The sequence below is a fragment of the Adiantum capillus-veneris genome, chromosome 13 (genome assembly GCF_014529385.1).
Source record: "Adiantum capillus-veneris isolate H3 chromosome 13, ASM1452938v2, whole genome shotgun sequence".
Classification (NCBI taxonomy): Eukaryota; Viridiplantae; Streptophyta; class Polypodiopsida; order Polypodiales; family Pteridaceae; genus Adiantum; species Adiantum capillus-veneris.
In genome coordinates, this window is record NC_140943.1 from 78,142,093 (window position 1) to 78,169,127 (window position 27,035).

Sequence of the window (27,035 nt, forward strand, 5' to 3'; positions counted from 1 at the left end):
TATGTATTTTTTGCAGCTTTGCAGTGTTTCTTTCCGACGGTGTGGTGTGTGCAAGGCTATAGAGGCTTTCATTTTCCTTCTGGTGGCACACTAGCATTGTTTTGGTGCCCCCACAGAGGAGCAAGTGATTTTATGCTCCCTTCCTATGAAATATGTTTATTCTGCATGTAGTGAATGTAAAAGGGATGTGGGTCCTTACGGACAACCGTCTATGTATGTGAAAATTGTGGACAACACTTGAGGCGGTTGTATAATTGGATTGCAGCCTTTGGAGGGTTGTGAGGTTTTGTGAACCCAAGCACTGGGGGCCGGGTTACCCAGTGTGAGGTGGATTAGGTATTGGAGCGATCCATCGACATACCTTGAGTTTTCGACGTCACATGTAAGTGTTTTTGTGGCAATCAAACATGGAAGATGAGTTCCCACATTTTCATGAATTGCCTAATGAGAATGCATAGACTTTTATTGAAAAGTTGGAAGTCAATTGCTTACTGCGAACTATATTAGACCAAGCTATATTGTTGTGGTTGTTGCAATATAGTTTACAGGATGAGGCAAAAGTTTGTTTATACAATTATGAGGAGTTGATGAAGGCACAAAATCCAGGGCTAGTTTTGGACTACAATCATGTGAAGCAAGATTTCCTAGCACAGTATAGATCCATTGAAGTACCCAATGCAGTTTGGCATGAAATTATGGGGTACACTAAGAGGTGATATGTTTCCACTTCCTCAGTAGATTCCTAACAGTGCTAATGATTATGAATTGGATAAACAGGGAGATCAAGGTACTGAAGAGGAAAATCAAGCCTCAACCTCTGGTGGTCATGTGGGTATTGTGCGGGCTGAAAAGAAAGAAGCAAATGTGCTACCAGTAGGCAAAAGAGAGAGGGAAGGTTGTGCCGCTCCAGGGCCTAGCAGAAATAAAGGGAAGGAGAAAGAGAGTAAAGATGCAAAAGCCAAGAGGAAGAGAAAACCTCCCAGACAAATTGAAGTGGCAGATTTACCTTTGGGACAAGGCCAAACAGCTTACAGTTTAAAGGAAGACCTGATTGGGAGGAAATTAGATTGTACTTTTGGACAGTTGATGAATATGGTGCCCAAACTTAAAAGGCAGTGGAAGTCATTTAGTGAATTCAAAGAAAGAGCCAAAGCATGGACAAGTCAGAGTATTGGCTGTGGGAGAGTTACCCAGCATTTTTCATGTGGTGAACGCTTGGCACAAAGGTGTGGGCATGAAAGAATCCTACATTGATGGAGGTGCTCAAGTTTGTGTGATCACATAGTCATGTGTCGAGATACTGCGTCTCAATACATGCGGAAGCTCTGGGTTTTGGATTTGACTAGAAAACCATGCCATGCTGAAATGTTTGGGGATGATAAAGAATTTGGAAGTTGAAGTCTTTAACGTGAAGGTTATAGTAAAATTTCATGTTATGTCAGCTGGTCTGGGAGCGTTTCCTCTCATTTTGGGACGACCTTGGTTGAGAGCGATTGGTGTCATGCAAGATTGGGGCAAGGGCACAATCTGTGTGTATGGCAAGAAGGGTGAAAAGAGAGTGTTTGATATGACTACCAAGCAACCTATGGCGCTTGAAGATGTAAGCGAGAATGATGAATCCAAAGTTTCCAGTGATGATAGTTTTGAACACTCATAAAGTATCACTCTTTCGAGTTCCAGTGATGAGGGTGAAGTGTCATTTTTGTTGTTGGACGAGGAGCCCAGAGAAGTTCGTGAAGTGCTGCAATTATCACGGAATATAAACGCTTCAAGCCGTTTAGAGCAACTGGAAGAGTTGATGCAACCTAAACAAGAATTTCTAGTGAAGAAAGAGTTAATTCAAAATATGTTGAGTATTGATTTGACACAAGGAGAAAGAAGGGAGTACTTAGCCATGTTGGATAGGTTTCCAAATCTTTTGATTACCTCATATCAGGAAATAAGGGGTTTTGTTGGGGATCTTGTGAAGATTGAGCTAGTTGAAGGGGCAAAACCAATAAGACAGAAATTAAGAAGGATGGGTAAGGAGCAAATGAATGCTTTAAAGGAAGAAGTGGATAAGTTTTTGGATGTAGGGTTCATTGTGCCAGTGGATAATGCTGAATGGGTGAGCCTTGTAGTGGTCACTCCAAAGAAAGATGGGCGTTGGAGAGTTTGTGTTGATTACAAGCCATTAAATACGGTAACTAAGAAAGATCCTTATCCTTTGCCTTTTATTGATCAACTATTAGATGTAGTGGCTGGTTTTGAAAGATACAGTGTTTGTTGTTGAGCTTATATGTGAAGCTACTCAATATATGGATTTTCTATATATGGCACCCAGGTCCCCTCTATATATACATCATCTCATGTGTGTATTCTACACACTTTGGGGTTCTATTCTTGTGCTCTCTTCTTCTCTCTCAACATAGTATCAGAGCAGTACGTTTTTGTTTTCGATTTTTCTCCTGATTTGTCTACAACTTTGCAGAAGGAAGTTTTTTCAAATTCTGCACCGATTTTGAGTTATTGTTCGCGGACTGCGTACATATCTGAAAAGCAACTTTCGCTTTTTGATTTTGATTTTTTTGCTAATTAGAAACGAGTTTGCAAAAGCTACTCGGGTGAGAGACCGGAATCGATGTGGTCTACAACTTTGCAGAAGGAAGTTTTTTGAAATTCTGCACAGATTTTGAGTTATTGTTTGCGGACTGCATACATGTTCGAAAAGAAAGTTTCTCTTTAGGTTTTTGATTTTTCTGCTAATTGGAAACGATTTTGCAAAAACTACCTGCCATGGCAACCAGAATCGATGTGGTCTACAACTTTGCAGAAGAGAGTTTTTTCAAATTTTGTACCAATTTTGAGTTATCGTTCGCGGACTGCGTACATACCTGAAAAGAAACTTCCGCTTTTTGTTTTTTATTTTTTTGCTATTTGAAAACGATTTTGCAGGAACTACCCGTTGAAGGGACCGGAATCGATGTAGTCTACAACTTTGCAGAAGGAAGTTTTTTCAAATTCTGTACTGATTTTGAGTCATCATTTGCGGACTGCATACATGCCTGAGAAGGAACTTTTGTTTTTGGTTTTTGATTTTTTATTTTTCAGCTAATTGCAAATGATTTTGCAGAAACTATTCACTTGAGCCATCGGAATCGATGTGGTGTATAACCTTGCAGAAGAAAGTTTCTCTAAATTGTGCATCGATTTTGGGTTATCGTTCTCGTATTGCGAATATGTTTGAAAAGCAAATTTTACTTTTTGCTTTTGATTTTCCTCATAATTGAAAACTTCTCAATTATATTTTTTCTTCATCAATCATTTATTTGTTACTGACATAACTTTGTTGCAGAAGCCAGTTACATATCGTTCCGATTCAGTCGAGCCGTTGATGATCGTCCAAATTCTTTCGAGCTACTATTGGTACATGATCTTTTGTTATATGACATACTCGTTCATTGATTCTCGTATAATTATTCTTCTAGAGATATAGTTTACACCGTTTTATTGATAATCTCTTGTTGATACCATAGTGATTTTGATGGTACCATGATGATGTTTTGTTAGTACTTTGGTCATGGTGATTTTCGTTGATACCATGATGATATTTCGTTGATACCATGGTTATTCTCGGTGATGCCATGATGATATTTCGTTGATTCCATGGTTATTCTCTGTGATACCATGATGTTGTTTTGTTGATACCATGGTTATTCTCGGTGATACCATGACGTTGTTTCGTTGATACAATGATTATTCTCGGTGATATCATGATGTGGTTTTGTTGATACCATGGTTATTCTCGGTGATACCATGATGTTATTTCGTTGGTACAATGATTATTCTCAGTGATATCATGATGTTGTTTCATTGATACCATGGTTATTCTCGGTGATGCCATGACGTTGTTTCGTTGATACAATGATTATTCTATGATGCTTTTCGTTGATACCATGATGATTTTTTATTGATACAATGATGATATTTTGTTAATACTTTGATGATACTCATTGATATCACTACATTGATAAATGTCGTTTTATGTAGTATATATACATGTCATTTGCATCACGTATCATGCATCTTGTAATTTTTTATGTTCATACTTTAGTCCACATATGTTGTCGTGCGTATATATGTTGTCAAAAGAGTGGCGTCGCGAACCATCTCTTATGGCATTGTGAATGTAATTATTTCACTAACGATGCTAATAATTTTCATGACTATGTTTTTTGAGTCTATGATCTACGTAGGATTGATCATAGAAAAACTTGGTGACAATAAAAGATTTATGAAGACATGTTTGGTGATGCCATATTGATGACAACATGAAGATATGTTTGGTGATGCGATAGTGATGACAAGCTACACATCAGATTCTTGGAGACACTTCGATAGCCTTTACACCTCTTCATTGAACCTTTGTATTCATTATTGTATTTGATAGGATAGGAGTAATGTAACTCCTCATAAAACATTCATTGTAAAAGGAGTGATGTAGCTCCTTATAAAATATTCATTGTAAAAGGAGTGATGTAGCTCCTCATGAACATTTGTATATTCAATGATTTTTATAATATAATGGTGGGTGTATATAGAGCTGTGGGTTTTTCCCTTGATCCCCCAAGGGTTTTTTCATCCACAATTAGGGACCCTTATTTGAGCGGGGGTGTTGAGCTTATATGTGAAGCTACTCAATATATGGCTTCTCTATATATGGCACCCATGTCCCCTCTATATATACATTATCTCATGTGCGTATTCTACACACTTTGGGGTTCTATTCTTGTGCTCTCTTCTTCTCTCTCAACATTTGTGATGGTTATTCACAATATTTTCAGCTTATCCTTGCTCTTCAGACCAAAAAAAGACTACTTTTATCACGCCATGGGGTTGGTTTTTCTTTTTCTACATTCCTTTTGGGTTAACAAATGGGCCTGGAGCTTTTGAAAGAAAAGTGGATTGGGTCCTTACCCCATTCCTTGGGAAGTTTGTCAAAGGATTCATAGATAATTTTTGTGCATACAGTTCAAGAAAAAAGCATGTTGAAAAGCTTGAAATGACTTTTTGCAAGGTATGATGAATGCGGGGGTCAACTAAACCCTAAAAAATGTCATTTGGCACAACCCCAGGTGAAGCTTCTTGGACATGTGATATCAGAAAATGGAATTGAAGCGGATCCAGAGAAAGTGGAGGCTTTGTTGATGCTGTCATCTCCAAAAGACACCAGACAATTGGTCACTTTCAGACAGAAAGTTAAATATCTGTCTTGCTTCATACCTTTGTTAGTCCTAAAGTCTATCATGTAATTTTTGAATCGTAGTGAATGTGGTGGCCTATTGTTTTACTATGGTAGTATCATACCGACCTATTGACTATATTCTAGAAATTTAATCCTTCTCATTCCACCTACCACTAAGTTTCCACGTCATCCAACCACCTTCTACCAAAACCCTCTTTCTCCCTTTCATTTCCTATATAATGACAGCTTGTCATAGCTTAGAGCTCAAACTCTAGCATTGATTTGGCACCCAAGCTATCAATCTCTCCCCGCTTCTTAGCTTGCTTAAGCAGGGCAGAGTTGCTTGTACTCCTTGGCTCAACTGTACCCCTTGCTTTGTACCCCCTGAGTTCAAAGTCACCTCATGCACCTTCTAACCATCACCAACCTAATGATCCCCACATTATATCCCTTACATCAGACAGTCAAGAATGATCCCTTGAAATGGTCTCATGATTGTGATGATGTTTTTGATAGAGTCAAGGAGGTTTTGAGTACACTTCGCATTATGCAAGCTCCTAACTGGGAACAGGAGTTTTATGTTAACCCATCAGTGGGAGATGATGTTATTGGGGCTATGTTATTGCAAAGGGGGAAGGAATCTCAATATATGAAGCCTATTCATAATGCTAGCAGAGTGAAGACTCCTCATGAAAGAAATTTTTTTGAAATTGAATTGGTGATGACTAGTATGGTTTATGCTTGCAGACGATTCAGACACTACTTGCTGCAAAAGCCATTCACCTTTCTCACCAATTATTCATTGCTTCCCCAATTGTTCAATAATTTAAGTATGACAAAAACAGTGATGAAATGGGTTGTTGAGCTTTAGGAGTTTCAATTCACTTTTTTGGTGGAGGAAAGTACTCGGGCTACCCTAGCAGATCTTCTCACTTATAAAGGCACTCCTGTTTTGGTTAAAGAAGAGGTGGTGTGAAAGAAGAAATTCGAGACTCTTGCCATTTCTAATGCTTCACTATTATACTTTGATGGTTCTTATCAAAGAAGTCATGATGCTGCTTCAGGAGGCATTGTCATTTATGACGCACAAGGGAAGCTTATGAGGAAGCAAGGGCTGCAACTTGATGCAAAAAGTAACAATACTGAAGCAGAATACATGGCTCTTGAAGGTGGTTTGCATATTTGCTTACAATTGGGAATTAGACGCTTACAAATCAAAGGATATGCTTTGTTGATTGTGAAGCAAGTATTGGGAGCCTTGGAGGAATAAGAACCCTAAACTGAAGAATTTATGCTTCAAAGTGAAAGAGTTGCTCAAAAGGTTTGAAGCATGGAGTTTGCAGCATATTGAGAGGTCTCAAAATGAGAAAGCTCATGATGCTACCCAAAATGATCACTTGTGTGTTTTTGCTAAAGGCAAAGGCCCCTTTATATCATGGGAGGGAAATGTTATCAAAGGAAGTGGATTTTCTATTGGCAGGTGTCCTACGTGAAGGTTTACGATCTTCCAAAAAGTATGCGTTCATAAGAAAAGCCAGGAAATACAAAATGCTTGATGATGTGCTTTACATGAAAGGAAGTGATTTGGTTTTGTGTCGTGTGCCTTGGAAAGAGGAGCTTTACAAAATCCTGGAAGAAAATAATGAGGGATCTTGGGGAGGCCATTTTTCCATGAAAATCATGTTGCATAAAATTTTGCAAGAAGGCTATGTATGGCCAAGCATTCAGCGGGATGTTAATCATTGGTGCAAGTCGTATTTGCCTTGCCAGAGGATGGGAAAGAGAATTTTGAAGCCTGAATTGTGAAAGAAAATTCTAGCTTTCGATGTGTTTGAAAAATGGGGTCTTGATGCTATTGGGCCCTTACCTATCACTAGCAAAAGAAATGCTTACATTTTGACAGCAGTGGATTATTTGTCACGATGGACAGAAGCCAAGGCTGTCAAACAGATTACCAGTAAAAGGAGATGGGGAAGTCTGTTTATGAGTATATATGCTGCAAATTTGGTGTGCCACTAGAGCTACTTTCTAATAGAGGACCGGGATTTAGAGGAGAGCTATTTGATTTCTTATGGGAGAAGCTCAATATATAGCATAGATACAGTTCTTATTATCTACAATGCAATGGGATCAATGAGAGGTTCAATGGAGAGTTGGTCAAGATCTTGACAAAGATGACCCAGACAAATGGGAAGACTTGGGATTCAGAGGTGCTATGGGCCTACAAAACTGCTATCAAAATGAGCACAAGATTTTCTCCTTACCACTTGGTTTATGGTTTCAATATTGTAGTGTAAGGAGAGATCTCACAATAATCAACCGTACGATCTACTTAAAAAGAAAAAATAAAATAAAATTATTCAATAGTTTAGATATCTGGCAGCAACAAATGTTTGCAAAACACTGAATACAACATGAATATATCCCAATGACTAACGAGATTGTAACAAAAGTGACAATATACGTGTGATAAGTCAAGGAAAACATGGCCCATCTATGAAATGAAGGTAGGGTAAGTTGATGATTAGAATTGAGATGCAAGGTAGAGATTCATTAACGAGTTGCTCTCACTTTGAATGGTAGGGTTCTACCTAGTCTTAATCATAGTCTGAGCTAAGACTAATTTTAAGAAGAATATAAAAATTACAACACCAAGATCACTCACTACTTGCCTTGGTCAAAATCACACAATAAAATGGGGTGGTTTTGGGCAACTGGCGCGAGGTATCTCACTTGGTTGAGGCTACAAGGGTCTCCTCTCTTCAAGATTTACGAATTGTACATATTTAGATAATTCAAACTATTTATATGAGATAAAAATAAAGGACCTATGAACAATGTGAAAATATTCTTTGCCTTATTTTGGCCCAAGGCATGTAGAAATTTAAATGTATCCATTTTTGGCTACCTGTGGCAAGAAGAGAGACTAGTAACAAATACATTATCCAAAAACTAGTAATGAGGAGATTATCGTTGCTTAGCCAAAATTATTATAATGATTTGATATAGTTCAATATCGTGTTGTGGCGATGAGCCTAATCGTCCCAAAGTTTATGATTGAGTAGCCCCATGGATACCTTGCAGCCGAGGAGTATCGACTTCATCAACCATATGGTGTTCACGAGGTCTTGGATCGTGATCATCATCTCTAATTAATTTATTGTGGTCGTCAATTTTCTAATTGGCCAATGACAATCATGGAACCTACGTTTAGACAGAAAAGTGATGGATTTTATTTATTTATTTATTTTATTTGATTATGCTACCATGCCTAGAAGATGCCACAATAGAACGCCGGAGTTGAGGATCAAAGATACAAGCACATATTTTTACGAAGGACATCGTTACTTCTTTAATATATTAACCGTATGCAAAAAGCCTATGAGACCAAATTGATACAATCTTATTGATCTAATACAATGTCTGGGTACAAAATTAAATGAGTACATGCGAGCAGATAAGCACACCCTTGAGAGTACTATTGGCTAGCCAGTTACGAAGAGAGCGAGCTGCAGCGTAAAGGGGGAGGCTATAGAGGCCGGCTTCAAAGAGTGTGGCTACTTGATCGCAGAGAAGGGACGAAAGAGGCATGCAGGGCTATCAGTTTGCAAGACTCTCGATGATGAGGGGTCAAGGGTTGTGGGTTGGCAAAGATGTGCTACAGACAATATGTGGTAACTAGTCAGTGTGAGAGAGATGGATGGCGGCACAAAAAGGGGCTAAGCAATTGGTGAACGAGGGTCGAGATAGAGAGAAAAGAGTTGTGTGTGTGTGTGTGTGTTCGTGTGTGTAAGGTGGATTTTGGATGAGTCGGTGAGTTTTTTTGCAATGCAAGGGTGTAGATTTGAAAGCATGGACATGCTCTAGGAGAAGTAGTAAGCGGGTACTGGGTGGTATCTGTGAGTATGTGGGGTGTGGCTTTTCAATGATGATGGTAGGAGAGTCCTAAATGGTAGCAACCTATAACTCGCAGCCCCATGCGCCAGCATAAAAGAGTGATTCTAGCCAGTGTTTGATTTTTGTGTGTATCCGTTGATGTGGTATTTCCTAGGTGATGTGGGCCGGATAGGCATTTCCAGGTTTAGGCAAGGTTTGAACTGTCTGAAATGCATAAGCGTCACACAAAGTACATGCAGACGTGTGGACAATTCATCTCCTTGTGTGCTACATGAAATTGAAAATGGGCAACATAATGAAATGAGTATGCATCATCAATTATTGACAATTTCACCTTTACTGCCTTGTTCTTCATTTGCAAGAGGAGCTAAGGTATGGGACAAACTGATAGCAATTTGCCATACTACTGGAATGTGTTTTCCCTCATGCACCTCACAAATCGATGGTTGCTTGCATTGATTAATTATCCTACTTAGGGATTTGATAATCACGTGATCACATGAACTTTTTGTGGTTACCATGTGTTATTATCATATTCACATATGCTATGTTGCCCACTCTCCATCCTCTTCACGCTGCCCCTACTTAGGGATTTGATAATCACGTGATCACATGAACTTTTTTGTGTTTACCATGTGTTATTATCATATTCACATATGCTATGTTTCCAACTCAGAGGGGTGTCAGCTTTGTACAGACATGCTCACAGTCAGGTGCTTTTGGCAGGAGGGAGAGGTGAGCGCTTCATGCTCACACGCTCAGTCAGACAGGGTTGTCCTCTTGCCCCCTTTCTCTTTTTGTTCTATGCGGAGGTGATGAGTAAATTTTTGGTGTCTCAGCAGGTTGGTTTACGGGGCTTAGCACTCCCTATTCGGGGAGATGAGCTACTGGACGCTGAGTTTGCCGATGACTCAGCCTTGTACTTAGATGGCCAGGAGGCCAATCTTCACAGATGTGAGCAGGCTTTGGAGACCTTCTGTTGTGCATCGGGCGCACTGATCAATTGGAGAAGATAGTGGCTTTCTCGGTTGGTAGTGCTCCTGTGCCAAACTACATCCCCCTCACCGGTTGTCCCCTATGTTGTCTCCCATCCCTGCCGTGTTGTCCGCCATCCCTTAGCCCGCGTCCCCTTCCAACTCCCTCGCGCTGCATACTGGCGTTCGTTGCCCCCCCCCCCCCCCCCCCCCCCCACACACACACACACACGTTATTGTGACATTACCACCGGAGCTTCTTAGAGGTTTGTCTTCACTCCTCTCTGCCCCTTTCCATGTGAGAAATAGACAGAGATGGAGGCTCATGCTCCACCCCAGAGGGATTCTCAAGAAGCCCCCTTGCACGACCCTATAGATCCCACCATCCGAATTTATCTTTTGTGGAGCGAGCAAACGAGCCTCGCACCAGAGGTGGAGTGCCTATAGGCGACCTCCGTCATCTACAAGGTCATCGGCACTCACCCTAGCAGAGAAGAGGTGCCTGATTTTCTCCATGCCAGCCTTTTAGTAGAGGTGGGCAAGATACTCGATGTTCAGCTTCTCGGGCATAGCTATTACCAGATAGAGCTTGAGACTCCCGAGATGGCATCTAAGGTAATTGCAATAATCCCCCTGACAATTTGAGCATTTCAAGCTCATTTTGACACTGGCGCCATGGTTTTGACTTAGCTATCGACGTGCTTGTCGAGGAGGAAGAACTTTCCATCTCATTTTTCTTCCCCGTCCTAAGGAGAGAATACCTTCCGTTACTATCTAGGATAGTCTCAAAGACTGAGATTGTTCTAGAGACACCTCGCATGGCAGCCTCCATAGTTGCCAAGACAGGTGGCATTTCCACAGTACTTGTTCTCATTAGGAGAAATATGAACCTTGCATGGGCCTTGTAAGGAATCCTAATTTTTAGGGATGAAGGCTAATGTTGTGTGGGGTTTAGGGGGCAAGGGCATTGAAGAAGGTAGTTTTGAGTAGGCTTTTCTAGCCTTTTTTAAAGACAAATGTAGGATGTGGACCTAAAGGGTTACTTTCTCTCTAGCTTTTTTTAAAGTGAAGGAAGCATAGGGGTGTATCCACATCAGCAAAAATGTGGGTCACAAAGAGTCAAAATTTGAATTAAAAAAAAAAAATCATTTTTACTTGTTTTTTACTCAAAACTCTCTCCCAACTTATATACATATCCAAAAATCATTTTTTGACCCATTTTTTAACCCACAAGCTTAGAAAGTCCATTTTTTCAAAAATCTTTTTTCCCAAAAAGTAATAAACATTTTTTTCTCTCCTCCTCCTCCCTCCTCCCTCCTCTCTCCCTCTCCCTCTCCTCTCCCTCCCTGACCCTACCTTCCTCCTCCTCCCCAATCTCTCCCTCCCCCCCTCCCTCCTTCTCTCCTCCCATCTTCCTCAACCTCTCTACCCTTCCCCCTCTATCTTTTCATCATTTGATTCCTCACGCAACAGCTTCCATGGTGCTCACGGACATCACAAATGGTTTGCTTCCACCACCACGTACTCCGCACACCAAAAGCATACATATTCGCTTACCCACGGCATTTGCACCGAAGACCACTAGTGAAGGTGATCAAAGGTCATCACAGGAACGTCGCACTGCTTGTGAGACCAATGTTGACATTTGGGTGGATGGCCATTTGTACTCTTACGATCCTATAAGCCACTTCCATCCACCATTTAATAGCCTTTCCACATTTCTTCAATTTCTTGGGAGGGGAGAAGCAGGCTTGTTAGGTTATTGCAAGCGGTTGTGTATGGGTGCAGGTGCTTCTTTGCATATGTGGATGCACGAATGTCAAGCTCTTCACCTCAAGACGATGGCATTACAAGAGAGTGTTGCCTCTTTGGAGAGGGTAGCTAAAACTCTTGAATAACAAATGCAAGAAATGGAGTCCCAAATCCAGAAGCTTACCAACACCATCACATACTTGAAAGAAACACCCCTTGGTGCAAGGGAACGCAAACGCATGTATTCACCATTGAAACTCTTGCACATTCGAGAGGATCACGCAAACGACGAGTTACAGCCACAAGGTGATTTGGTCTTTACTTGCATGATGCATTCTTACTTCACACTATTTTCTAACATTTATGTTTATTTGTTGCTAGAAACTTCATTCAGGAGGCATGCGGTGGAACAAGCCAAGATGATCGAGTCAACCTTCTCACTAGTTGTCTCAATACCCAGGACGTGATTTCTATCTTACAATCACTTGGAGGTAAGCACATTAAGGATGCAGTCACCAAGGACCTTATGCGTAAATTAAGAAATGTGGTTAGTGATGATGACGTTCAACAAGCTTGTGATGAGGCTGGAATCAGCACCAAAGCCTATCAGGCTATTTTCCAACTCCTAAAAGATTCCCTCAAAGAACATGGCATTGTGGAAAACCTATTTCCCATTCCTCACAAGGTCCTCGCAAAGAAGGCCACAAACGAAGATGTGTTCTCCCGCATTGGGACATACCTACACATTGAGGACACAATGCGAACTTCCCTTTATGCTTCGTGTGCAACAAAGACAAGGAGAAAAGGTAAGAAACAATCCATAAGACCTTCGGAGAAGGGCTTTCCTTACACAATGTGGAACAATATGTGGATCTTAGAAGGCTTCAAGAAGCCATGCTTAGATTTTACGAGTTACCTGAAGAAGGTGACACACTTTACTTTTTTCTTTGGTATTATTCTTATCATAGACTCTGAAGTTTAAGGTCTTAGCACTATTTATTTTGTAGTGCTTGGCACAAAAGTCGCTTTTGTGCTGAAACTCGATGAGTGTCAAATAGTGAAAGGCCGAAGGTTAGAGAGGCTAAGTGTCACTCTAATGAACGAGGCCCTTCTGCAAAGCAAGCGAAGGGATTCAGTCAAGCCATCTCCCACCCCATCTTTTAGCGTGCAATCAGAGAAAGACATTTGGTGGTTGGGTGCTATTGAGTTGCCCAAAGAGACCAATGGAGTACTTTCATGGATTTTTGAGAGAACTCCTTAGATCACAGAAGTAATACACTCCCAAATTGCAGGTCAGAAGTTGGAGATTGAGGGTTTTGGTAGTTAATCTTATTTTCACTTGGAAAGTGGAAATTTGACCAAATTTTGACAGATCAAAGCCAAAAGATGAGAATTGCCAGACATCCTACCCAAATTGTGCCCAAGGCATAATTCTTGAGACCAAACCATAGGGTGACTACATGTGCATGTTATACATGATGTTTTGAGTGCATGTGAGAGTTTTCAGCTCATTTGGGTGAGAAAATTGGGTTTTAAGCAGACTTTAACATTTTTGACTGAAAAAGGCAAGAATAAATAGTTTTGGGGTCTTTTGATATCCAAACTCAAATCTAAGCATACCACTGGGTTACTGACATCAAGGGGAAGCTGTGGGACAAGTCTGGGGTCAAACAGGCCAAAAAGACATCCTACGCGTAGGATGTCTTCTGTGTGATTTTGGACTCTAAACAAAATTATGAGCATACCACAGTGATCAGTACCTTAAGGAGAGTCTGTGGTTCAAATTTGGGGAAATTCTGAGGAGTTAGACATCCTACGCGTAGGATGTCTAAGGCATGATTTAGAGGCCAAATTCAAACTGTGGACATAGCAAGGTGTTGTATAGCCTTAGGCAAGCCTCCTAGTCAATTTTGGTCCAATCTGGAGTTGATTTGACTAGTGAATTCATTAGAACGGACATCAGGCTCTTGGAACAGATTCTTGATCATTTGACCAACCTATAGGTGTCAGAATCAAAAGGTAAAAATAGCTGTGAGTTTAGCACATCAAGGGGAAGCTACAGTGCAAGTTTGAGCTGAATCAGAGCAAAAAGACATCCTACGCGTAGGATGTCTCCAGGGTCATCAAGTGGTAAAAATTCTACTTTGACCATATAGGGAGGTTCTAAGTGTCTCAAGGATTCTAGAACTTTTTTCAAAAGTGAATTTGGACCTTGTTTGACCTATTTACCAAGCAAAGACAAGAATTGTCAGACATTCTACTCTTGGAGTGCACTAGAAGCTCTTGCAGCCTAAATCTTGACCTATTGGCAGCCAAATTCAATTTTGAGTATACCATTGGGTTGCTGAGCACTAGGAGAATCTTGGGATCAAGTTTGGACCCAATTTGGGCAGTTAGACATTCTATGCGTAGGATGTCTTCAGCTTGATTTAGGACTCCAAACCAACTTATGAGCACACCACTGTAATCAGCACATCAAGAAGAAGCTAGGGTGAAAATTTCAAGTCATTCTGAGCAAAAAGACATCCTACGTGTAGGATGTCTCAAGGCCATTTTTTGAACTAAATGAAATTCTGAGCATACCATTGTGTTGCTGGACTTAAGGGGAGTCTCTGGACCAAATTTTGTTAAATTCTGAGCATATAGACATCCTACGCGTAGGATGTCTCTAGGCCAGTTTTAAGGTCCAACTATAATTTTGACCATACAGAAGTGTTCACATTGTTACAGAGATCCCAAATCTTTTTTCAAAATTGAATTTGGACTCATTTTGACCATTCTAAACTGCATTTCACTGTTTTGGCCATAACTTTCACAAACGGTATCAGATCAAAAAAAAAATTTATATCAGAACGTAGCCTGAGTGTGAGAACCCTAGGAGCTAGAGACCTGGATCCACCTCCCAACCGCCCATACTTATAGGCTCTTAGCCCTAGGATCCCCTGTCCACACTGCTAGCTGGCCCGTGGCCGGGGTCCGTGACCCCCCCTTAGAGTAGGGCCCTGCCCGTAGGACCCGTGTCCTGCCACCTCCCAACCGCCCATACTTATAGGCTCTTAGACCTAGGATCCCCTATCCACACTGCTAGCTGGCCCGTGGCCGGGGTCCATGACCCCCCCTTAGGGTAGGGCCCTGCCCGTAGGACCCGTGTCCTGACATTACTCCCCCCTTTGGAAGAGTTTTCGTCCTCGAAAACACAAGTGGTGGTATCTGCCTAAGAACACTAATGTTTTCCACCGTGGCCATTTTGGAACACACAGAACCACATGTTCACCCCTAACAAAGGTTACATGCCAACATACTCTGTCAGCACACCCACTAAGTCCTTGACTTATGAAACTATCGGTATCCAACCCCACAACAACAGGTGTTCAAAGTTGAAAACCTAACCTAAGCAAATTCTAGAATAAGGAGAGAATCACCTATTCAGAATGCATTGTGCTAACGTATTCTCTTAGCAGATCCTTTAGCACGATTTACTAACGTATGCGCTTAGCATATCCTTTAGTACTAAATAGAATACTTGTAAGCTGCCCATCCAACGTGGGATGAATAACAGCAATAAGAGTGAGGTACTTTCCCCAACTACTTACAGACAGTCTTCCACGACTGACGACAAACTATGACTCAACCATTGAGTATCCAGCCATATACTCGATATGGAATGGAGACAACCAACTAGGTTGAAGGTAGATTGGAGGATCCAACAACCAATCACTAACATCCATACTCAGCCATCACTTTGTATGGCAGGGTGTAAACTCATACGAAATCTGCAAGAGAGATTGCACTAGCAATGCAAAAGGGTGCAGAAAGAATAAAGTCCATGGATTTGCATGCCGCTCCAAATAAATTTGTGTTAAACACTAGGGCCCATAACGCCTAGTGTGCATGCATTTAACACAAACATATCCAAACCGCAATTCCATGACGAGAATTTTCACGATACTTACGTGAAAATCTTGCAACAAAGTTGGACCATAATAGAATGTGACAACCCGGTCACACCTAGGAACCAACCATGAGACCTTCTCATGAACGTAGCATACTTTGCAGCAAAAGTTGGACCATAATAGAATGTGACAACCCGGTCACACCTAGGAACCAACCATGAGACCTTCTCATGAACGTAGCATACTTTGCCATATGTAGAAACGACCCTCCGTTAAGGTGGTTTCACAGCACTTGTAATCACAACAAGTCTGTACTTAGTACCCGAAAATTTTTTGGCCACTGAAATTGTTCCTGATACTCTGTGCGTCAATTAGTCTAATGAACGGATGCGACTAGCACCTAGGGACTTCGTCTCAACACATCATTTTGAATTGGGCACCAGTGTCAGTCCCAGAGACTCATATTCTCCACATGTGGAATATGTCTCAAGTAAGGATGCTAGGAAAAGTGACATCCATCAAGTACGAGCTGTACTTGTGTGTGGAGGTAACTACAAACACTCTGCGACGCGAGTGAGAGGGACCCTCATTATCATGCTCCACACTAGCTAAACCAAACTCCTTGAGTTCCTAGACCATGTTGTATCCCATGTGACAACATGTGCCAAATTGAACCCTACAAGTAGGTTCGTAACAACATAAGGCAAAAAGGTAGATTGGACACTTGGCCCAAAATACTTTGTGCCGACATGTCCTTGGCATGGCTCTGTAACATTCAAGCATACTTATACGTCTTGAAAAAGAAAAAAACAAGCAAAGCATACAAAAAATGGAATAACACCAAATTAATAGATGCGTACCTGGAGGTTTGAACGTAATGTTCACTGACCAGTATTCAAACGGAGAGGAGCACATCTCCTACCTGAAAAACAAACAGCATTGCACTAGGAACCGTGGGGGTTGCCTTCGCAATCCAACCCCTTTGGTTAAAATCTACGTAGTCAAACCCCTTGGCAAGACCCTTTGTAGAAACTGCTCAACTAGCAGGTAACGACAACCAACATAGTTAACTGTGTACATAATGATTGGAATCAACTTGAAAAGTTGAGTTTGTCCGCTACCGCGTGGTAGATTGCGGAATTCTTTCCTTGAAAGTCTAACTGAGAGAGATCAAACTGTGATCCTCAATGCAGATCAACTGTTATCCTCAATGCAAATCAACTATGATCCTCAATGCCTATGGGGTGATGTAGCAATCACCCGTCGGGTCGTACCCCAAAACAATATGTCCATAGACACTCTGTAGTGCTATAGAGAGAGCAGGAAATACACACAAGTGAACTGCCTAGCTCGTGTGGACAGCCATGCTGTCACCATTGATTGCTGCATCTATACTTCCTTATAGAGATCAACTTCTGTGAGTTGAAGATTATCAAAAACTCAGCTTGAGTGTCGCACTGAAAACATGTAGTGCAAAAATGACACCCTAAACATCCGTAATGACAAGACTCTTGCTTGCGCATAAACGTCGATGTATACTTCCCTGGGTAGATCTGTTCAATCTTGAAAACAATCACCCCAAAGAATGCCAATAGTTTGGTCTTACCCTTGTCCTGACAATGGCTCTTAGCCGGTGTGGCTCATAGCCCTTATGCAAATTAGTGTTCAATGGACGAACCGATGAAGACTAATTTGAGTAGCATCTTAGCCACATGCTAGCTGAGAGTTAGAGCACCTTGGCTCAGGCTGACTCACGAGCAAAACACGTATCAAAAGCTTCTTAGAAGATTTTTCATTTTTCCCTTAAAGAGAGGGAGAGAGAGAAGAAGAACATGCTGGGCTGAGGAATTTTTCTTAAATTTCTAGAGTGTGTGCCCAATCTGTGTGCTTTTACACATCTTATGCCTGACTTGCAGCTTATCCTATAAGCATTCCACAGTTTTCAAGTATGACTCTCTCATTGAGAGAGGTAACAGAAAAACACAACCACATTTTGACCTACCTGCCTTGCAGGGTCGTGATTGTATGAAAATGAATTAGCATTGGCACTTTGCCTGTGAAATAAGTTCTAGATTTAGGTTCCTTTTAGTGTTGTTGGGTGTTGATAACAACCAACCATCATGTTCAACAATCCATCACTTCGTCTGTCCTTGACAGAGTTGCGAGTGTGACAGCGGAAGCGTAATCCATGAAGTGGTGGACTCCATGCCACCTGCTTAGCATGCCTTGCATGCAAAAGCGTAAGCCCTTGGCTACTAGGACAGTCTCAAGCGTGAGAACCAAAACCATAAGTGCCTTGCACATAATAAACTGATAGGGATTCTGTGAGCTGACATTCCCTATTTGGTCATTTCCCCAAACTTGGGTGCCAATGCCCTTGATTCCAAATCAATGGGCAGTATCTCGGCACAAGGGAGAAGCCTTGCTTCGTATAAAATTGCCAAAGCACTTTGCTTTGCACAATGATAGTAATTTGCCAAGTAAAGTGTAAACATGGAAAAAATAAGAAAAACTTAAGCTTGGCTAACCTGGTCATTTGACTGTCACCAGTTGTGTTGAACTTCCAAAGGAAAACTCGTTCGAATGTGGCTCCCAGCCAATTCTGCTACACGAGAGAGAGTTGTCGTGTATGCACTTACGCCCTCTTGTATCATGTACACCATGAAAGATCCTTCAAACATAGTGTAAAATCCCTCCCAAGTTTGTATGCTCATAGCATATACCAAACGTGAGCAGGTTCACTGCAATATGCGTAAATTGAAGCCTTGCTTCACATCAATTGAAGCCTTTCTTCACATAAATTGGAACCTAGATGATAGCCAATCTGAGGTAGTTGTTGACGTACAGAAGGACAAAAGAATTGACTTTGTTGAACAATTTCAACTGAAATTAACCAGTACTGTGTGGCAAGCATCCTTTGTCAGCTGGTAGAAACAAGGACAAGGAGTCGGCCATGCCAAGCAGCTTGCTGCCTTCAACAAGTCTAGTAATAGGCCATGCCTGTCTCCTTGAGACACTGAAAAATTGGCCCTTGGCTTTGCCGTTGAAGCAAAATGTAACCTTTGCCAAGCGTGCTCAATCAAAGTACTCAGAAGAAGCCATGCTTCACATAAATATGTCTCACCTCATTGCCAACAAATGCTATTAGCGACATATGTCATAGCAAAGAGAGTCGACCTTGTCGATCATGCACAAGAAATTGACCTTGTCGAATTGAAAATCTAATGGAAAAAATAGTAGAACACGTACAAGTTATGCATTTTGTACCTGCTTGGTTCTATGAATGAGAGCCGTGATCATGCATTCCAGTGCATAAGAGAGTTATCAAGCACATGCTCAATAACTACTCTACTGTATGTTGTCAAGGGCCTTGCCCATTTCGCAACCAAATTGAAGACTAGTGAGAACTTCAATGCTCTGGCCAAGTTGCAGAAACCTTGCTCATGTGCAACATCAGACGGGCCTTGCTCCCGTGAAATCCATCGGATGGAGGCATGTCAGAACCCTTGCCATGTCCATACCATGTGGGCGATTTGCATCACCACGTTCGCCGGCAAAAGGGCTGCTTTGTAAGCATAAAATTTTGAATTTATATTGCATACGGGTGTGAATGCATGCGGGGTCGCGTTCAAGGAAACAAATAACTCAGGATACCATGCAACATGGTCTGGTGGTCACCATGTTTGCGTGTTGCGGACTTTCGAGACTGGAAAATTTTGCGCCATACAAGCACCATCGCCCCTCCAGGCCTACAAATTATGCGCCATGCAAGCCCATGGCCTGCATGCAAGCATCCCATGGGAGGGGCCCTTGGCACCCATCCGTGGGACGGCCCCTTAGGGGTTCCTTTGGGCACCCGATGCGCGCCCAAGGAGCCCTGGCCGAAGGTTTTTTTTTTTTTTTAAATAAAAATAAAGGAAACAAAACTGAACACAGACCTGCGCATGGCGGATCTGTTGCGCCGAGCAACAGAGAATGGATACGCCTACTGCATGCAGAATTAGGCGTCGTCGGTGTGTTGAAAAAACCTCCAGAGCTTGGGGCGCATCCGGCAAGCCCGAAATCGGTGGATTTTGTGCAGGCCGAATCCCATGTCTGTCCTCATGCAAGGGGCAATTATCGCATCCTCCTGTCGAGCCTACCTTCTCCTCCCGACATAGGGGTTGCTCCCCACGACTCTGTTTTCGGCTTCCTTCACGACTTCACAAGAGAGAGAGAGAGAGAGCGCGAGAGATGTAAGACCAACAGTGTCATCTCCTTGAGCACACCATAGCCTTGCTCTGAGAGAGAGATAAAGAGTAGCCATGCCGAGCCGTGCTCGCCCCTCCTTCTACTTCTCCTTCCCTGAGCTCTGATACCAGTGTGAGAACCCTAGGAGCTAGAGACCTGGATCCACCTCCCAACCGCCCATACTTATAGGCTCTTAGCCCTAGGATCCCCTGTCCACACTGCTAGCTGGCCTGTGGCCGGGGTCCGTGACCCCCCCTTAGGGTAGGGCCCTGCCCGTAGGACCCGTGTCCTGACACTGAGAGCGGCTCTACAAATCTTATAGAAAAACTTGAACTAAATGCATGCCTACGGTAACCATTTAGTTCAACTTTGAACAAAACGTCGTTTGAGGCCTCAAAATACATCCGCAAGTTAGGGGTGTCTGAAAGAGACAATTTGCGAGAATTGTGACGAAACGGTTGCGGTTTTGGACGTAGTTTCGACTTTTCCCTAACCAAAGAACTTGAACACAGTGGACTAAGTCTACTTGAACCAAGAAAATGCTCTTAAGCCCAGAAATCATGTCTACCCTAGATTCAAACGCAGCTTACACAAGCTTGGAGATCCCGACTATAGAGGAATATCCTCCCACAATGGATCTTCCAAACTTGCAATTGATAAAGACCCATCTTGTTGAGAGAGTTTGGATGATTGTTCATGAGAGTGAAGGACTATATAGATACATTGACGACAATGAGGTCAATCTTTATAGGTGCTCAGATCCATACCTAGAAGAGATAACGGATTACAAGCTCTTATATGTCTACACATACGGAGTCTACTGTCAATGGAGATCTAAAGTCGTCGATAAGTATGGACGAGAATACAGAGTTGTAGAAAGCACAAATCCACAGACTGTACTATAAAGAGGTGGATATTTGGTCAATGAAGGACCACAAATGCCTCCACCAAACACGACAATTCCTATAGGAATTCCAAGAAGAGAGCCACCAGGATTCCCTTCAAGAGCGATAACGAGAGAAGGATTGGGAGAGTCTCTGGTTAGACTTGTAGAAAATCGACGAGTTAGACCATCCCAAGTCCAGAAATGGGTAAACAGAAAATACTCCTGAGATAAAGATCCGGGAGATCACATAACGGCTTTTAGAAGAGTGATTAGAGCAGAGGAAGTTTCAGATTTTGCGACACAGTTTGCGGGATTTGGATTGACTCTAGAAGATGATGCAGCTACATGGTTCGACTCGGTGGAAAAATGGGATTCTAAGACCCTAGATGAGCTGTTTGAGGAGTTTATTGAAGAATTCTTGCCAAAAGGCATTGCTCACAACACGGGCAAATCCATAGATTCAAACAGAAAGAGAATGAATTAATACGCAAAGCATCATTACGGCTCAAGAGCTATGTTAAGCTCTGTCCGAGAGCGGAATTACCTACGCAAGCACGACTGATGTTGATATTTATCCAGGGAATGAGACATGCGGGCCTTCAGAAGGATTTTCATATGATAAGGAGGATGACGCTAAACGAGTTGATCAAAGAAGCTCTTTATCTAGTGGATAACTGTGAGGCATTCAAAGAAAAGGACTTAAAGAGTCAAGGAGATGACACATCCTCTCAACACAGTGTTTCACAGATACGTGAGTCCATTGCCAAGCCAACGACACCTATTGATCAAGAAAAGTTTATCGACGACTTGGTCAAGAGGTTGATTCCTCTTGTAAGGTATGATTCGGGAGAGCCGAAGTGGTGTGAAATTGAGAGAAAATGGACGAACCATATGGGGGAAGAGTGCTATTATAGCATGGAAAATGCTAGGGAGAGGTATGTACAACCTGTTCCAGAAGCACCTACTCCACCTAGATACATTACGGAGAATGCGCCATGACCAGTAGGAGTTTTAAGGCCACAGCTTGTCTTAGGACAACAACCTCTGCTGCCAGGTGCTAGAATGCAGGTAGACATGCGATACATGCCAATGATGGAAGCATGAAATAAACCAACGCCAGTACCAGCTACAATGTGGTATAGCAACCAAAGTGAGTACTACCCTTCGGAGCAACAAAATGTGAGAGAAACACATGGAGTGGTGAGGCCGGTACAACCTCCACCTCCTCGGTTTCAGTTGAAAGAAAGAAGGTATGAAATGGACGAAAGGACATTGCGATTCATTGCAAATAGCAGCTTATCTAGGTCAAAGCTTGCTTATAGCCAAGAGAAAATGCTAAAAGAATCTCCTCAAAGTCGTGACAACCACTTGGTCAAACAATGTCCTCATACGGAGATCACTGAAGTAAATGCCTATTGTCTTGAGTGTGGCATCACTCACTTGATCCCCGATTGCCCGAAAAAACCAAACCAAATCAGGAAAAGCACGACAAATGTATTAGGGATTGTTCAGCTACCTAGTAGCTCAGAAAATGAAAATGTTGTACCAGTTCAAGTGGTTATGAGAGCACAAGCTCAAAAGAAAGCTGATGAGAATCCAGAGACAAAGAACACGGAAAGTAACACGAGTCCAAAGACAGATGATGGACCAAAGACAGACGCACCTAGTCAGAAAACCAAGAGCAAACGAAATAGTTGGAAAGCTAGAAAGACTAGGATGAAAGCACGTAGGGAACGAGAGAAAAAATCCCTAGCTGAGAAGCTTACTGAAGCAGAGGAGAAGATAAAACAACATGAGGAAAAGGAGGCACCTTCTCTTACACAGATGGTTAAACCTCTAGAAGAACCATCCACGGATGAGAAACCAAGAAGTGCTAGTTCAGGAGGATTCTTGTTTGCAGAGAAGGTTAATGAGACACTAGATGCCCTCTTGAAAGCCTATGATGTGAGGCTCAAAAACAACCAAACCCAAGAACACAGGTGGATGACATATCCCTATGTGGAACTAGAAAAGCAAAGGTTTGAAATGTGCCGAAAAATGATTCAAATAGCCCAAGTTTTACTAGAACCACCAGTTGCAAAACCTGAGGATGTGATCCGTGTCATGCCTACACAAGTAATCCCACCAATCCAGGAACTAAAAGAGCCAGATTCTAGTCATGAGCATAGAACAAACCTCAAAGACCCAGCATTAGAACCAAGGATAGTACTGAATACCACGAATAACTCTTGTGAGGGACTTCACCAAGCTATACCTGAGGATTGTAAAGAGATAGATGGTCTTGACGAATTGTGGAAACAAGTCAGAGAGGCCAATGAAACCGATGACCTAAGAAGACGAGTAGACAAAACTGGTCATGAACGAGGAGTGTTTCTACCACCAATAGAGGAATTTGAGACTGGATCTCAAATGAATCTAGACTTGCAATCATGTTGGGGCGACAAAGGATCTGTACAATCTATGGATAGTCAACCCCATTCGCTAAGAACACTACAGACCTACATGGGAGAGTACGAGAACAAGTCAAATGTGGTTGCAGTCCCATCACAGAGACTGTCTCCTAACAAGGCCATCGATTCAAAGGGGCTAGTAGATATTCTATCTACCCCAGTCACCTGTACTATAATGTTAGCCGAGTTGCTCACAATAAGACCAAACATGTGGGCTAATGTGGGTAAATGTCTAGAGAAATTTGGTGTAAAAACCCCAACGACTCAAATCGAGGAAGGCATCAAAGAGCTTGAAATGCCTCAACTAAATACTAGGCAAGTGCCATTAAACAAGGTAGGCAAGTATTATGAGGGAGAAGATGGAAACACCACCCTTCCTATGGAATTCAATGGTGTAAAAACCATGGCAATCCTTGACAGTGGAGTTGGTGTGGCCATTGCAACCAAAGAGGTTTGGAAAAAATGGGGAAAACCTGCCTTGATATCCACATGAATGACCCTGTAGCTTGCAGACGGACACAAGAAAAAGCCCCTAGGACTGCTAGAAAAAGTACTTGTTACTTCTTGTGGCATTGAATATGAACACACTTTTGCTGTTGTTGAATTTGGAAAGAAGAACAACTATGACATCATTCCGAGAAGACCGTTCATGCGACAATTGAAAATGGTCCAAGATTGGGGTTATGACCATATATACCTGAGACATATGGAAACCATAACAAAGATAAACTTAAGGGACCATAGCTATAGGGATGTGACGAGAACACCGGTTGAGGAGTTTGATTCCGCCACAGTTGCAGGATCAGAACTTCCAGCTTGGTTAGGTAAGCCTAAAGAACTGTGGATGTGTGGAGATTCACAATGTGGTAGCTTGAAACGTGAGGAATGTATCCTAGAGCGGGTTATAGAGGACAGGGACTATATCCCAGAACCATTTCTTGAAGAAGAGTTAGAGCCTTTTGGATGGGAACACATCTTGGCTACTCTGGACGTGTACGCCGTGGAGGATGCTCCCACAACAAAGTTTTGTGATGAAAATGGCTATGATGTTGTTCCTTATTTTGCAGTGAGTGTAATCCAGGAAAACGAAGAGAACCAGACATCAACAAGATCTCGACATAAGGAGAAAACAAAGAAATGTGGAGAATCAAAAGATGAAGAAGACGACGAGTTCTATGACTCTGTAGAACACTTCGAGATTCAAGAAGATCAACGACCCGGGAATCAATGTCATCGCTACACAAATAAAGTGCATCAAAAGTGGATTCCAAAGTCCTCGGTAAAGACATAGCCACCACAAGCATCCTCATACATGGCTCCTAATAAGGATGCAAAGACTCAGCTAGGAGGAATACGACCAGAGCAACGAGCTAACAATGCTCTAATCAATGGGATAGAAAAGTCCTCCAAAAAACTACCACCCACGAGCAAACAGACAGTAACTTTCCACTACCAGCCAAAAATCAAGGGAAAGTATAAGAAGTCAACCTTGTTGAAGATAGTAGCAATAGTGATGAATCTAATGATATCCCCTATCATCAACTCAGGCCATCACTATCACCAACTCCTTCAGCAACAACCATGACAGGTCAAAAGAACAGGACAACAAGTCAAAGCCAAAAAGCTCAACAAATCTGCATACCAAAAAGCCAGATCGTCCAAAAACAGATATGGATCAAGAAGACAAAGATCTCTAATGACAAATCACAAGATCCAACACCAAAACAAAAACAAGGAAAGCGTCCACAAACGGGTAAGAATACACAAAATTGCAAGCTTTCACAACTTAGGTTTGGGCTCCAAAGAAGTTGATTCAAGCACAAAAAAGTCCGGAATTCATTTGGATTCCAAAACAACCACAATATCAACTTTCAAAGCCTGAATCCCGTCACCAACCAAGCCTACAAGGGCTCAAGCAAAGACCACTGTTGACTCACACAACAAAAAGGTGGATCCCAAAGAAGTCTCTTCAAACACAAACGAAGCACGGGCAAGTATGGGTTTCCAAACGAGATCCAGCAACAAAACAGCCAATAATCGCAAAGAAATGGGTCCCAAAGAAGAACAACAAAACTGCGGTCAGTGCATCGCCGCTTGAATTCTTACAATTCTTCCTACAATTACAGTACAGTTAGAAGAGAGCAAGTCGCTTCAATCAAGCAACGATACAGGAGCTTCAAAGACCATTACATTGATTAGAATAGGAAGCCTCGCCAACAAATGCCAATAAGCAAATTGCTTATACCCACATCTTGCACAACATAAATCTTTTCCATGCATTGACTGTGTATGCATAATAGGGCTACATTACAAGGCCTGCATAGGCACAACTTTTAATTGCCCAAGCACAACACATACCCTTTGCGATACCCTGTCGTAAAGGATGACTCCAAATAGGAAGGGGGGAGGCATTCTGAATGCGGACCTAACATTATGACTATTAGAGGGCAATGTTTTGTGAGATGCATTGAATTTTTGCATTTTATTGTGACAATTTTTTGACGAAATTTAGAGTATATGCCCTCATAGTAGTGTTAGAGAGGAGTATGGGGACAAAATCCATATATGAGCCCTTAGGGACATGTGTATAGTGTACATAGAATTTAGATTTCTATTTGAATGATTTTTCTTTTGTTGAGTTGTTTTAAGATTTTCTTTGTTTATTATTAAGAAAAAAATTAAAAAATCCATAATCCACATGAAGAAAAGACTGACGAGAGGCCTGAGCACTACAAAGAGAAGAAGGTACAGGAAAATGATGAAACTTCACGAAGTATGTCTCAACAGCCACTACAACAGCCGACGAACTTGTCACAAAGCAATGTCAACATGCAACCGACAAGTCATACAAGTCAGAGTCGAGTAGCTAAGCCACAAAATGAGTGAGGTGTTAGTCCCAAAGCTTCAAGTAATATTTTCTGTGGTCTAAGCGTCTTAGCTATTCTAGGTACTGCTCAAGCAGGAAGAGTTGAGCATATTTACTTTGTGTCACTCATGCTGGTATAGGTGAACAAGAGAGTCGAAGTCTAAGTACTTAAGTCTGGTGAAGTGAAGGAGAAGGTCCAAAAGACACTCACGTACTAAGCACAGTGAGATACGAGTGGAGAAACTTCTACATCGAAAACCCTTCTTGGAAAGGTGGAAGCTATTGAGACATCTTTTGATGTCACATGTGCTACATTTATTCCTCGAAACACCCATCATCTCCTTCTTTCACATTGCATGCTTTTGTTGACAAATTTCTCATATGCATATAGAGTGTCCCATAATTTGCACTTGCATTAGCCACTCTTTCCGTGTTTCACCCAAGCACTCACCTTTCATGAACATGTACTTCACGTTCAACTGCTCAACTCCAATAAGAGCCTATACCAAAGGCATTTTTTTTCCCACCGGGTTTTTTCCCTTTGGTCATCCAGGTTTTAGACCCTAATCTAAAGACACCTATCACCATCCTCTTGTACATATTCCTTCTACATCAACAATAAGGAAATGCTACTCAAATCAATTGACAAATGAATTGGAGCACCAATTTCAGATCATAGCATACTTCTCCTCAATGGCGAGTCGAAGAATGGCCTACAATGACAAAGTTGTAGACAACACTAACAACATGATTGCACAGGAACAAAGAAGGTACCAATGAAGAAGTGCAGACACAAAAGTAATCAGAGGATCTCAAAAGATGAATGGTTACGATGATAGACGTCCGCTCTAATGGATCATAGT